Here is a 15,490-nt window from a genome sequence, read left to right as displayed (position 1 = left end):
ATATATATATATATATTTATATGAGCCATTTTTTTGAAAGTTGAACATCGATCTTTTTAAGCTATCATATAGCGTTATGTAGCGGAAAAAGACTCATACGGTACAAGTATATGCGAATGTATAAAACACTTAAAAGGACGTGAGATGTACTGATCGTTTTCCGATTACTTTTTGAAGTGTGTCTGTCCCCCTAACCGCCTGTGCGTCTCATATTTTTATGTTTAACTTACAGATCGCAATTTTTAAGAAGCTATGAAGACATTTGGTACACCAACGTGTTTTCGATCAAGGCACAACGCTATTGAAATTGGTTCGGATTGGACGAATTGTTCGAACATATCCCCCATAAACGATCTTTTTAAGAAGATTTTCTCAAAACATGTTTCATGTTGTTGTTGTTGTCGTAAAAATACTTTCAATTTGAAAATTAAAATTTCCCTTTTTGCAAATTTTGCTTTCTACCCATCTTCATCGGTAAGATGAATTCAAGTTTTAACAGTAAGTAAGTTAGGACAAACGAACAAAAGGCTCTACTACACGGAAGCGTCATACCCTAATATAAAGCGATAGTTACTAGTCGATAGACCCAATGTACAATTACGAAATGAATTGTTTATGCTGTTTAAGGTTAAACTTACAGAAAGAAAAAAAAAAAAAGAGAAAAACAAACATAATAATACCTTAACAAAATGGTTTGGCAAGGATTCTAAATTATTTACGATTTTTAAAACACATTTCCACATTATTGCCAAACGACATCGTATCATAGAATTTGAATGAGTTTTTCATTCTTTTGTTTTGCGTTGTAAATGAGATAATGGCATGGATGACACAATATAACGATGCTGCTCAATTTTTTTTTTTTTTTTTTTTTTTTCATATGTATTTGTGTGTATGTGCATGCAATCATTGTTGTCAGAAAAGTAAACATTTTAATCGTAACTAGAAGTACCGCACTCCGACGAAAATAATCGGTTTAAATATATAAAAAGCATAAGAGACACACTTGCAGTGAGAAGTGGGTATTATTGAATGCAACTACATTCCATACGCATTGACATGAACAGGTACACCAATATCATTAACAATAACGAGTATAATGATAGTGATAGATATATATATATATATGTTCTACAATATGTAGATTGTTTGCTTAGCCTAAAATTTTAAAGCAATCTATTTATGTTGCCCTGTGTCCTCCCCGCAGCGAAATTTGCCTGCGGGAAAGCACAAACGGTCAAACAAATCAATGGAATCGAATTGACATCTGAGTTAATTCGAGTGATCACAAAAATTGTCTTGCACCTAGGTTGGGCTATGTAAGTCGCAAAAAAGTAAAAAGATTTCAATTTATATTAGTTAGACGTATTAGGGCATATGAACTAAATCAACAATGGACATGGGATAAAACTATATTCTATTTATTAAGTCAGTCAATAGCATTGCCTTTTAAAAATATGAAAAATTCTTTACGATTTTAGATTTTCATTCTTTATGCATAGGGTCGGGTCTTCGATTGTTTTTTCAGAATATTTAGAAAACAAATTTTCGAATATCCAGTGCATCTGTAACACCGTACAGACACCGTATATTTCTTTGATAAGCGTAAGGTTTTGTATGAAATTGCTCCGTCCGTTACCGAAACATGAAGGAGGTCTCTGCCCAAAAGAAAATCATTTTTACGATAGTAATCACATTATAACCGACGTATAAAAATATATGAAAAGTTATCAATCAATCAATCAAAAGTTATCAATATATTTATGTATAAAGTTTTCTTAAAAATAACAAATTTGTGTGTGTGCGTGTGCGTGTGCGTGATGGGAATGATTTTACAAAAACATTTTCATGTAATTACACCTCCCGTTTACCCTTATCGTCAATTCCAAGGAAAAACAATGCAGCAATGAAAGCAATGGATATAATGAATTTTCTCACTTGGTAAACGTACGGTATATGTATGTGGTGGTATACTGAATAACACCCTTCTCCTTACAATACTGTTTTTTTTTGCATATATATATTTTTTTACCATATATTGGAACACCGGGCAATTTGTTTTGTACAACAAATGCAAACTTATATTGAAAAAAAAAAAAAAAAAAAAACCATTGAAATCATTTAAAAAAACCAAATAATTTACGTGTTCATGACTTTGCTTATCGCTAAAAAAAAAAAAAAAAAAAAACACAAGGCAGATGTAGAGATTAGACTTTCTATGTACAGGTGACGGAAGTAGAAAAAAATGTTTTTGTATGATTAATACAATAAGTAGTATGGGACGGGGATATCATTACAACAGTAATGCTGCAGCGATTAAAAGTAATTTGCTTTATTTAGGTAATCATTCTCTCTCACTTTCTAATATGATCGCTTTTTTATTGTGGGTTGACTGGTAACTTGATGTGTATTACGACACATCAGCTTAAATATTATTAAACACGATCTAACATTTTTAGGGGAAGCGTTTGACATTTTTTGTAACAGAGAATATTTTACATAAAATTGAATTGAAAATTTCATTTTTGTCAAAAGTCATTTTTCGCGATTTTCAGCGAAGAAATTTAACTTCCGCATGGGGATGGTTACTAATATTCACTTGATGCAAAACCATTTCACATAATTGATTTGATGGCTGTTTTTGTCTGACGCATAAATTAAAAGTCACTTCAGAAAGTCTGCTTCGCATTTCGCGAACTTATATGGCAACTCCATGATCTTAAAATATCGTAGTGATCAAAGAGCTCATAGGAAGCACTTATCCACGGGAAGAATCTTTTTGTACATTCGACACCAAGTAAGGGCCCTACCTCATCGACCGGTAGAAATTTCACAGCATTTAAAATTCGTTTAGTGTGTATCAAAATAGTCGTTGGGTTGAGTTCGTTGTCAAGATTAGTTAAACTCAATCGAAAGTACTTGAAGGAAAGAGGCTGTCGAGTAACTTGCAAAATACAAAAACGAATCAAAATTTCCTTTGCTATGTATATGTATATATATATATATACATATATATATTTAATTTTTGTTTTTTCAATTATTCTGGGCGTGTAACATGGTGATGGCACAGCAAAAAGTAATGAATCGACGCAGTCTAATAGACGAGGTGTTGTGCCTTTCCCGATGGAGCACTCACTCTAGCTGGGGCCAAGTGTACTCTATTGCACTCACATTTGGAACCGTAAATACCGACTTGCTAGCTACGGTAGTTTGGATTAAATCAAAAAAAAAAAAAAACATATATATATATATATATAAATATAACTTTCCAAGGCTAAATACACCCAACGATTAATGAGAAGATTTTCTTCAAAAACTTGAACTCTTTGATTACTTATAACAATTTGAAAAATTATTTATTAAGATTTTATATATATAGTCAAGTGATTAGATTAGTTAGGCTTACGTGGGAAATGAAATCTTGCTTTTGTAAATTATTTCCCTTTGGTATGTAATTCCTGGGCCATGGACCGGCTAGAATACTACTTTAATTAATCAATCCGAACTTCTCACAATAAGCAATGCTAATTGTTAGGAATAGATGTCTTTAGTATATGTAGAAAAAAAAAAAAAAAAAGAGCTGTTTGTTTAAGATGTGCTATGCTTGCATCTACATGAGAAAATCTTGTTACTGCTATCGAGAGATGAGAGAAAATAATAATGAAAGAAATAAAAATCTGTGATCATATATGTGATCATGTATGTGTAAATATGAAAATGAAATAGTTGTCAAAAAAAAAAAAAAAAAAAAAAACAAAATTTTTACTGTGGGAAATTAAATAGACTTTTAAGCGTAGCTCGACAAATGGGTGGATGACCGATCGATGTAAACAAGTGGCAATCGAAAGGACTCGACTCTAGTGAGTATGTCGCGTGGATTAGTACTTCCCAGTTGAGTGTTTCCAATGTGTTGCGAACCGATTTTTCACTATGCACGGATGGACGGATGGCACGTAGATATATGCTCGTTGTATTGCTTTTTTCTTGATATTTTTTGGTCGCTTTGCGAGCAGAAAATGAATTAAATGTTGTCGGTAGGGTTTTGGTCTTAATCCTTTATTCACCCCTTGACTGATTATGTCCTTCTGGCCTCATCAAACACAAAATATGAATTTCTCGCTATAGAGAATCAGGCTCGCAATAAATGTGAATGGTAAGTACTGATCTATTTATGAATATTTGAGCCTGGGAGCCAAATAAAGTTATGGGATTTTCAAAATTAATCCATCGCAAATAAGGGCATGACGCCAAAAGCACATCTTCTTGTATATTTATTTAATATAGGTGTCAATAACACAGTTTAACATTAACTACATTGATAGGTAGGGCCATATCTTTGGGCAAATTTCATATAGTGAGCGGGGACATTAGGACTGTTCTCAGCTTAAATTGCAATTTAGACGTGCCCCAGCCTGCCTTTTATTGCCAAATTTGAAAGTGATATTCAAGTTTCACAACAAATATTAGACGGGCGGACAGATGGACAAACTAACATACCTAGATCGATTACGAATTTGATACGACTTACGAGTCTCCGAAAGTGATTGTCTGCGTGTTGCAAACGTTCTGGCAAAGTTAGTTTATCTCCTTTTACGAAACAAAATTCGCACCTAAAAATAGAGACACAATTTTGACTCTACTACAGTCATTCTATGTTTTGTATTTTGAATGATTGATCAGCTTTGTTAAATGTTACAATGGATGAACCGATTTTATTTATTTTATTTCAAAAAACAAAAAAAAAAAAAAAAATAAATAAATAAATTAAATCAGCAAAGCGTATCAATACTAATACTAATAATAAAAAACGCGAAATGAAAACGAAAGCTATTGCCCGACAAAAGAAGCGAGATCACCAAATGCTCTAGAGAAATGGCGAGTAAACGAATAAAATTAACGAGAGATTTCATTGAAATCTGCCGAATCGATTGGTCAAAGAAGTGCTGCTTATGGAGGCGGATGAGCAAAAAGCAAGTTCTTAAAAAGTCTCTCAAAGTTTCATATCCAACTGCGTTCAACATATGTCTGCCCTTCGCCCGAATTCGGTCCATTTCTGGTAAAAGATATTGCAAAGGGGGAATATGAAAACTAACAGAATAGCAAAACATTTTGCCACCGTCCAAAAGCGGAAGCGCACAATGCCAATGTACGGCCATAAAATCATTAAACATAACAGAGATGCGCCCTTTCCTGCCACGGAGGAGTAGCAGCCATCAGATGAATAATAATGAGCAAAATGAGGAGCTTCCAATATTTGGACCTCTTAAAAAGCACACTGATGTCGTATTATTATGCGATTAGAATCGAAAGTAAGAAAGAAGAAAGGCCTGGAATCTCGCCAAACTTTAGCCGAACCTTGTTTCCAATTCACAGTAAATTTTATTAAAGCATCAAGGGGAAGCTTCTATATCGAAGGAAAAGGTGTCAGACACTGACCTCTAAATATTATAAACAGTAATCGGCAATTCGGGATAAGGTGAAATATTACTTGAGTTAATTACAGGTTTTTATTTTATACCCTGCACAATTTATGCGCCAAGGGTACAGCAGAAAGTTGTGTGAATTTATGAAATGGAGTCAAATTTTGCTATGTCGATCGATTCAGAATCATTTTTTGAATTGATCTAAGTTTGTCCCCGTCCGTCTATCCGTTTGTTTGTCTTGTTTTCAATCTGTTTCTTGTATTCAATCTACAGGCTGCAATCTTTAACAAGGTTTGAGCGAAGTTAGTATGCTGACGTGTTTCAGCCCAAGGACAAATACTATTGAAAATGGTTTCGATGAGCCCACTGTTTCGACCTCAAGTCCTTATGCGGATAAGCGCGTGGGTGGTGTCGGGCATTTAATAATGAATCGTGGCCCACTACTATATTATTTTTGACTGTTACTATACTATAATTACTGCACATAAGTGTATCTATATTTTTTAGTTTGTGTGTAACTGACGTTCCTTTTTAAAATAACAATCATTTTTATACCCATCACTGTAAGATGAGGGTGTACTTGTTCTGTTTTTTTTTTTTTTTTCATAACGCATATAACACCCAAAAAGAAGCTTCGGAGACCCTATAAAGTATATATGCATATAAACTTGATCAGTGTGAAATTCCGAGTTGATTTAGTCATGTCCGTCTGCCTGTGCGTCTGTGTTGTGTGTGTTGTTGGCACTCTCCTGGCCGCAAAAAAAAAAAAAGAAATCGACGTCAAGGTTAATGGAAGTTTCTGCGCGCTGGTTGGTGTTGAAAATGAGCCAAATCGGTCAGAGTAGATGCGGGTAGTGAAGCATGAATTGAACTTAAGTTAGTTTTTTTTTTAACAAAACTTTTTGGGTTTTTGCTCATTACTCGGAAATAATACGGGTTAAAAGTCTGAAATTTTTCAAATTTACTTTACGAGGCACTCTACTCCTTGCGTATAAAAATGGAAAACATCCGCCATGCCCACACAAAATTACAAGTAATTAAATTCTGTTTTTTTTTTTTTTTTACTTTTATGAGGTAATCTACGCTTATTTATCATAAGGCGAACAAGACCGAACCGAGATTATCTGTCTAAAAATGGGTTAATTTTAAAATGAATGTGGCAGACACCGCTGTTACTAGCGATATGGATATCAAATAAAAGGGAACTTGGCGAGTAGAATGCGAAGAACGTAGTATTGGTTATGCGAGATTCGATCCCCGCCGAATATAACTTTATGACTTTTTTTTTTTTTTTTTTTTTTGTAATATGTGCTTTTTATATGTCCATGGCTGTTATGCAAAAAATCTGAAGAGGAATGAGAATTCTGTCCTTGTGTCTCTCGGAATTAAAAAGTAAAAATGGAAGAAAGCTTGTTTATATAATTGACAAAACAAATTGTACGACAACCATCGAGACGTATCCTCGGGCCGTAAGAGTGCGGTTGAAACGAGAAAAAAAAAGTATATATATAATGAAAAAATTTGCAATAATGGATATATATACGCTTATGTATACAATTTAAAGGAAACAGTAAGAACTCGGTATACATGTACATGGTTACAGGTATCTGTTAGTAACAAATAAGTATATACATATATATTGAGATATATATATATATATAATTACATACATACATAAATACATACATACATATGTATATAGAAAAACAAGTGAAAGGAAATAAACCATCAGACAGGTGCACTCAGAAACAATTATAAAGCCAATAAGTGAGATCGTCTATATATATATATATATAGGCACACAAGCAAAGAAACGAAGGCACACATGTGTACACGTAATCGTTTTAATTCATTCATTTATTATTACGTTTTTCTACTTTAATGCCTGCTTTTCATCAACCCACACTTATGTGGACGTACGTGTATTTTTACATATAAGGATGACCACGTTGTAAAGCAGTTTATTAATTAATTTAATATACATATATATATATATATATAGATATTTATACTCTCGTAACCATACGTGACTATTTCATTGCATGGCTACGATAAACGATAACGAATGCGTAGCATTTGCTAATTTTGGTAACAAATCTATATTTGGTATTGACAAGTTAAATAAAATCCGTCAATGTTTGTTAATTATAAAGCCGCCAACAACGAAAACAAACGATGTAGATATATATATATATATATACACATATATGAATATATATATGCGTGTGTATATGTGCATGTATATTTATGGCTTATACATTCAACTTTAACAGCAACAATATAATGACAAATTACAACAAGTCCTATAATATGCCGTACGACTCCAAAATAAAGAAATAATATATAATAATAAAAGTAAACAAGAGTCGCTAATGAGAGAAAAATAAATTTTGAAAATCAATGAATATTTAATAAAAATGAGAAACGCAGATGAATGAATGAATAAATGAATGAATGAATGAATGAGCGAGACAAGTCATCAATAAGGAAAGACTATAAATAACTGAATCTTATTATATATTATATAATACATTATACATAACAATAAGCTTTAATTAACCGTTATTTACTGATTACACCTACAACCTGTTATGCTCACTGTTAACGGTGGCGTATGTTTACTTTTTTTCATAATTTTTTTTTTTATCAATTTAATTAATTAATTTACGCAATAGATTGCAGGATTTTAAGACTCAATTTTATCGTCCATTACACTTGTTGACGCCGAGTCAAAAAACTGCCGAGAAAAAAAAAAACCGAAATTAAAACCGTTACTGTTTGCTTTTTGATTGCGCTTAACAGGCAAAAAAAAAATATACTCAAATGAATCGGAGATAAATCATTACATTACCCCCCATCGCTTTCGACTAAAATGTGAAAATGGCAAAATGTTTTATTAATTGCGAGCCAGTGGTGATCACATATTTACACAAATATTTTTCATAGCCCTATTAAATACTTGTACCAAGTTTAGATCGTTATCTGCAAGAAGTAGTGCATTAGAGCCGGATTCCTTTTCATACTCGATCGATAGTTGCGAAAAAGAGTACATTCCAAGTTTTCTCGATAAGCGCTCCTGCATGGGTATGGCTGAATTATTTCCAACTCTTAACTCTGTTGGGAAATATATAAGATTATGGAATATCTGATGACTAGTTCTTCTCGCGTCTACATTATCAGTCACACACACCTAACACATAGAAGGACTTAGGATCGATCGAAGCTTGTCGGCCTTATACTCTTGCTTTCAAATTTGCCGCACCGACGATGTTCTAGCCTAAGCACACGAACATGTTTCGAATCGGGTCACTTTTTCGACCACTTCCCAAATAACGCTTTGTTTTGAAAAATCGATATATGGATACCTGCATCACGTTAAGTAGTGTAGGGTATTTAATGGTGCTGAATCGCAGTCAACTGTTATGTTTTTACTGGTTTTATTAATCGAATAAATACAGCGCTCACAGTTATCAGGAAATTCTCAAAGTTCGACTCCAGGTACAAACTTTCTTTATTGCTTATATCTAACCTCTAACTAAAGAAGAAGCTCCTTAAACTTGTCTTTTCAAATTATAAGCGAAGGTATAGTCAGGGGATTTTTCACTATTTCCAAATTACTTTATTGCGTTCAACGAGGTCTAGCATTTCCATCACTTGCTATCACTTTTAAAAAAGCTTCTCTTTGTATTTATGTATATCAAAAATAAAATGCCAAAAATATTTTAAATTTTATTTATCATAGTTTAATGCACGTCTGAAATATTTCGTGTACCGTTATCGGTACACTTTTGAACAGGGAATATAAACACCATTATATGGTATACAAAATTTTTGGCAACAATTGAAAATTGACTTTTTGTCGTCCAAACAAAGCTTGGCGTGTACTAATAATGATACGAATAACATGCCAGGAAACTTCTTAGAAATGGTCTCTGCACAGTCGCAATCAAAATCTCTATAATAAAGCAATTTGGAGCAAAAGGTAGACAATATAATTTCTTTAAAGAGTTAAATCTATGGTTTCACTTTTTTTTTCGCCATCGAAGATCAAGGGTTTAACATGTCACTGCATGTAAACAAATTCAGAAAAAAATAACCGATCGTCAATATTGGGTATCGCGATCATCATAAAATGCTTGTTTCAGATTTAGTCCTGCCTGGTCGGGCATTCCAAGAACGAAAATTGAAACCTGATGTATATATACGAGTAGTAGATTATCGAAATAGTCCAAAAAGAAAACAGATCAATTATATATGAGCTGGCATAAAAGAGAAGGACAGTTCAAAGTCCGCAATACATACTTCCATTTTGTAGTGATATGGAAGACAGCTGTATTTGTTCGCAGGTGAATTTTCGATATCACAGTTAAACGATCGGGACCATTCTAGGATGTGACTTTCAAATGTTTCTGTTGAGTACTTGAAACAAGAGTTTTAAATCTATCCTTTATAAACGATATATTCATTCAATCCTTTTGCTACAACGATAAGTTTATGTGGATGTATGCAATACTCAGAAGGACTTGGGATAGATCTACCTTTCATTATGTCGATCGATAACGATTGGTTTTCTGAATTGTTACTGTCTGTCCGTCTATATTTTTCGCTTTCTTGTGTTCAACCTAAAGGCCCAAAATTTTTCAAATACTACTACTCTGGCGTGTTTTGGCCAAGTGATTCGAATCGGACCACTTTTTCGGCCGCTTCGTACATAATAACACCTTACTTTAAAAAGTCGAAGACTAATGCAGGGTGTTTAATGAAGGGTGGGCCATGTTCTTCAACAATGCTTGTCATATACTTGTTTTTTTTTTTTTTTTGCGAAATTTTGATTTGTTGATTTTTGCCTGCAGTTATAAGAATTCACGACAAAAGATCAAGACCACAAAAAATCGTTGCTATACTGTTTCTAGGTATAAAGGGAGCAAATCTCTACAGTTACGGTATTAATATAATAAAAAGAAAATGAAAAATAATCTGTGATATAAATACTTGGGTAGGATGTGTTGAGTGCCGAATTCAACATTCGACTGGGCGAGACGAACGTAACGTCGTCCCAAGTTGTTTTACTATATGACAACAAATCTAACTATGAAACGAGCGAGCCATTTTCAACTGAATGTGTAATAATGTCTCTTTTGATTTCATTGATCGAGGGAATGCATTGAATACGATGATATGTGAGGAGGCAACGATAGAAGGAAGAACGAACGATAATATTTTTAATTTTTTTTTTTTTTCTTCCCCTTCCCAACGATCAGTGACGCAAAAAGAGGGGTGGTAAATATTAAAGTAATTATATTAATTAAAATTTTTACCTTTGAGAAAAAGCCTTTGGAAAGATTTTGTGCGTTTAAATTTTAATTAGCTTATGTAGCTAGCTGCTCTTTATGTATGAATGAATATTGGATAAAATTGCAGGCAAATTAAATAAACAATTTCTATTATTTATATATCAAAGAAACGAAGAAAATTTCAATTTTTATGCCATCAATTGCGTTTATAGCTTCACGCACTTACATGTGTACACATATATAAGAATTGACTAAGTAATTGATTTTTGTTTTTCTCTTCTAATCGTAGCCCGAGAACATTACACAATAAATTTGAAAATTTTTAAATAAATTTTTGCTTGTTTCCTTTTTATCAATATTTACAGAGGTAGAGATTTTTGTTTAACGCGTAAGTTGTTGCAAACTGAATGTTTGTACGCGTTGTTACACGATTTACTCACAATTGAACGGAACAAAAAAAATCATTGCATGTAATTTGAGTTTCGCAAAATATGGCTGCTCGAGTGAGTCTATGTTTGGTGGACGACAAAATTGAGGAAAAACTTTTGTTTTATTTTTAAATTAGGTTTTCTTTTGTTATAGATTATGTAAAATTTTGTACACTGCATTGATAAAACGTGGATTAACGTAAATAGATTTTATATGCAAGAATTTTTATTGTAATTATTCTTATTTTATAAATGAATTGCTTTTTAACATTTTTTTATGGATTAGGTATATTAACAAGCCATATGCACAAATATATACATACGCACATAAACGCACACATACGTACGTATATATATATATATATATATATATATATATATAGAATTTTTTTAACACAAATGTATCTATCTATAAGTTATAAACTTTTCACGTAATTCTTATTGAAAGAAAGCACAGAACACGTCTGTTTCGATAATTTGCGTTTTGTTGTCTATTTTCTCATATAATTCTACTCACAAGCTAAAGTTTGGTAAAGTCTAAAATGATTCTCTCTTCTCATCTCTCTCTTTCTTTCTTCTTCTTTTTCTTCGTCACTCACTCTCTCTCACTCTCTCTCACTCACTCTCTCTCTCTCTGTATCGGTAGTTTTTGCGCATACTTTCAGTGTTATTCGTTATTTCTATAAATTGTGCATAAAACACACATTCTTTTTCGCACACATACACTTAGGTATTGAAAATTCTTATGTCACTTCGGTATAAGAGAGGGGGTAAAAAAAGCCTCTGCTGTTTAAGCTACTCACTCAGAGAAAAAAAGCGACAACAAAATACCTATCCATGTTAAACAGCGAGGGTTGTTATTTGGGGTTGTACTTATTGCTCTCTGCTCTGTTCTATTCTGTTTTGTTTTGTATGCTAATGCTGTTATAGTTTAGGTTTCTGTTTTTTTTTTTTTTTTTTTATTTTTTTTTTCTTTTTTAAAAAAAATCCAATTGTGTATGCCATGCAGATGGATTTGATGTTTCGTTGGTTTTATTTTTTTTATTTTTAAGTTGTTTTGCTTTATATAGTATGAAATATGGAACAACTTAATACTAGATTGACTTAAATTGATAAAACAGGTTTTTTTTTCTTCTTCCGAATATAATAATAATAATAACGACTAATGTCGTTAAAAAAGCTTGCAATATTTACGTTTTTTTTTTTTTTTTGCCCCTATCGACGCTGTTGTTATTACCAAAACAAATTGTTTATTAAACTAACTGAAAGAGATACGGATTTATTTGTGAGTACAAAAATTAATTCATGTCATATTGCGGTGTTTTTATTTTTTTAAACAAATATTCATTATAGTGATAATATCGAACGTAAGTGCAATAGGGTAAGCGATTCTTGCTTGATCGTAGACAAATGCCGTCATATTCTTCTTGTTCTAAAAGAGTTTTCTGTTTTCGTGAGAGTGAAAAATTTGAGAAATTTGATCGATTGTGGGGAGGGGGAGGGCAAGTTTTGTTAAAGCAAGAGTGCTACAAAACTTATATCCTCCATATGTTTTAAATCTAGTTGGTTTAGTTGATCCAATGCGACTGATTTCCAAATGGATTTTTGACAATCTTCTTCGATAAATTTTTAAATGATGGCTAGTTTAGTTTTAAACTTCGTTTGTCACCATATCAACAAAGAATGTATATGTCAGATTTTACTGTTCTATCACAACTTTTGTAATCGTCCATGCCAGAAAATAGCAAACGACAAATGACTAAGTCAATATAAAATCATAGCTTGAAAACAAAAGAATGCGCTTTATAGACATTTTTGATGCACATTGTTGTTCGGCTTCTGTCAACGGGTATAAGGACCGCTCTATGCAAAAAACAACTCTAGTTCTTTTTTTTATGGATCAGTCTATACGCCGGATCAGACTAAAGTGGGAGATAAGGGCCTGATGGCCGCAATCTAGCGCATGTGTCCCCAATCTGTATGTGTTATTATTTTGGACAGTAACAAAAGTAACAGAACATGTTGTCAAATAATTGATTCATGTACTTAGCTCAATGTCTCCGTAGTTTCTCTGAAAATATCTAATCGCTTACTCTTAGCAGTGTAGTGTAGTTTTAAGTTTACTTAGCTTTCGCTAATAAATAAGATCGAAAACAATAATTTAAATTGAAAAAGCGCAAAATTTAAAAACATTAGATTTTACTTTCTATAACGATTTGCATGCGAAGTTACTTTACATTTTTTGTAATTGTAATTACTAAAGCAACTATATTCGCTATAAATTAAGTCTTTAAATACGTAAACACAACATTTTGTGTCAGTAAATAAAAATAGCAAAATGTGAAATGGTAGGCGTGTCGGCTGGCTGATATGAAGGCAGTTTTTCAATGAATATGAGAATTTCAACTAAGAAAATTTATGTGTATAGATGGAACAATTCAAGATGATTGACGGGCGGACATTATACATATTGTTATTCTGTCGTTGATGCATGCATTTCGATATAATTGAACAATAATGAGTAATAAAATCGTTACATTTGCAATCGCTGCTCGACTCGATAAGTAATTCTTTGTAGCGAATTTATTCTCGACGTATAAATGATGGCACTTAGGTAAACGGATGCACGGACGGATGCTCTAACAAGCTTAAATAGAAGTATAATTTTAAGTTGCGAAAATATTATAATCAAATGGGCCTATCATGCGTTCGTTGTGGAAGTAAAAAGCGAAGGCGCACACATCATACCGGTAGATAACGATCCATTGTTTAATGGGTATGAAAAATTTCTTACCACTTAATGTTGCTAACAATTTCAATACACATTCAAATTGTATTTGCACTTATTTTTCTCTTCTTTTTTTTTTCTTTTTTTTCTTTTATTAATTACACTTAACGCTTTGCGCTAACTGCTTTAATGCATTCGTAGAGGTTATGAACGATTATCAATTTGCAAAAATGAAATTTATAATTATTGTACACTTTTGTTTGTTTGTTTCTTGTTTTGATTTTTTCTCACGTTTAATTCAATTTAAAATAATTTAATTTTAATTTTGGTCGCCAAACGATATCTCATCTAAGAAAGTAGTTTAAGGTCGTAATAAATTTTGTTTACAAAATAAATAATAATTTTTTCTTTCATTCTCATTATTTACTCAAAAAAGGAAAGCCGAAAATTTCAACGAGAACAATTGCAATCACAAAAGTGAAATCCAACCAAAAAAAAAAAAAAAAAAAAACAAAAAAAAGTAAAAAAAAATTTAAATAAATAAAATAATAAAACAAATGAATTGAGCACTTTTTCAATGTCGACTATAAGAAAAAATAAAAAAATAAGACCATTAACTGTAGACGATGAATCGCAGAGTGTTTTATCCTGAGTTCTTTCCCCTTTAAATGTAAATATATATATATATATATATATATATTGTATGACTTTATATTAAAAGGTACGTTTCACTTTGCTTTAGATAATAATGATAAACGAATTTTAAAAGCAAAATACTTAGATAATGCGCTGATATTTAAGCTGCTTAGCTCACGACTAGAATTAAAAAACTAAATAAATAAAACTCATTTACATATAAAGAAAGCCAGCAAGAGAGCGAGAGAGAAATACTGAAAAGCATGCTTTTTAAAACGAAATGACACAAACAGATGCAAATGTAAAAAAAGAAAAAAAAAAAAAAAAAAAAAAAGAAAAAACGTAAGCCACAAGAACTTTTACGTACGACTGACTTTAAAACGAATAAAAGCAAAAAAACAAAAAAAAAAAAACAGAAAAAATAGTGAAAACAAAAAAAAAAACGTTCAGAAATCAGAAAATAAGTAAATATTGTGAATAAGTTTTATGAAATAATTTGCGTATATAATACAACACGTACGTGCGTGTGTTCTTTTCATTTTTTACGTCACACCAAAAAAAAAATGACTGTATGTTAATTAACTTTATCATACAGTGCGAACATTAGAAATCCCGTAAATCCTATACACGATTACGATGAATGAATGAACTTTTGGGTCAATGTCTCATCATCTTCTATTTGCTGCTAGAACTCTCACAGTAATAAGGGCTAAGGGCTTTATTCTTAAACGAATTGCGAAATAAATTTAAGTTGAAAATAGAGCGTCATTCCCTCATTACACCCACTCCCAGTATAATTAAAAAAACAAAAAATATCTAAAGTATATTTTCACCAAGAACGACCTGTGCAGGTAGTAAATTGCGAACGAAGATCGATACGATGTCACAATCATAAGCTATCTGTTGGGTATCTAAGATACCTCGTAATGGGACTAAAGCTATCTTACTTGTTACTAATACTGAACTTGAATGAATTTTGAC

The 15,490-nt window shown here is 32.0% G+C and overlaps 1 protein-coding gene across 3 annotated transcripts in view; it reads right to left on the bottom strand.

The window, feature by feature from the left end:
• LOC119638450 (tyrosine-protein phosphatase non-receptor type 9) overlaps window positions 1–15,490 on the bottom strand; it is a 75,116-nt gene that overhangs the window by 8,293 nt on the left and 51,333 nt on the right. The gene's annotated exons all lie outside the window — the stretch shown is intronic.

The sequence above is a fragment of the Glossina fuscipes genome, unplaced genomic scaffold, assembly GCF_014805625.2.
Source record: "Glossina fuscipes isolate IAEA_lab_2018 unplaced genomic scaffold, Yale_Gfus_2 0, whole genome shotgun sequence".
In the NCBI taxonomy this organism is placed as follows: Eukaryota; Metazoa; Arthropoda; class Insecta; order Diptera; family Glossinidae; genus Glossina; species Glossina fuscipes.
Note: the sequence above shows the minus strand (reverse complement) of the source record. Positions and strands in the feature narration are given on the sequence as shown.